This window comes from Penaeus monodon, chromosome 30 (assembly GCF_015228065.2).
Source record: "Penaeus monodon isolate SGIC_2016 chromosome 30, NSTDA_Pmon_1, whole genome shotgun sequence".
NCBI lineage: Eukaryota > Metazoa > Arthropoda > Malacostraca > Decapoda > Penaeidae > Penaeus > Penaeus monodon.
Window position 1 is genome coordinate 3,007,171 of NC_051415.1, and position 643 is coordinate 3,007,813.

General features: G+C 38.6%; 1 protein-coding gene across 1 annotated transcript in view; it reads right to left on the minus strand.

Moving 5' to 3' along the window:
* Window positions 1–643, minus strand: part of LOC119592267 (single-minded homolog 2-like) — a gene marked incomplete at both ends in the record, with an annotated part of 148,326 nt that overhangs the window by 78,301 nt on the left and 69,382 nt on the right.

Sequence of the window (643 nt, forward strand, 5' to 3'; positions counted from 1 at the left end):
CCCCCCCGGCCCCCTGGGCTTCCTTATCTTCCTCCTCTTTATCATCTCCTTCCATCTCTTTTCCCAAGCCAGGGAGATTGATCGATTTATCGGCGCAAAGGCAGGGAACAGGATAAGGAACTTTAAGAAAACTTTTAACAAATTTACGATGAAAGTAAGTAAAGATATATATCGTTTAAAAACTAATGTTTATTATTTCAATAAATCGTTGGGAGCTAATTTATGCATGAAAGCACGTGTGTTCGCAGATCAATTCTTAATCTGGTGATATAGTATTTTATAATCTTTAAATTTTGTTTCAAAAAATGAAAGTTATACTAATGATAATAATAAAACGAAGAGGAATGAGAGGATAGTTACATTTAAAAAATTATAATCATGTCCGCTGTCTCTATCTCTACTACGAATTTCCGAGTGTCTTTATCATTCTTCCACAAAACCCCAAATCCCCGTCATCTATTATCCTCATCTTTACCTTGAACAGAATCTTCACAATATCGAGTCGATTTCATGAATGAAGTTGTGCCATGCGATTTGAGCCACCGCGCTATGTCGTCCGGGGTTAGCGTGCGTCGGCGAAGCTTGGAGGAGGAACCACGCACAGCTAAATCCGAAGAGGGTTATCTATCTTCTGTTGGGTTAT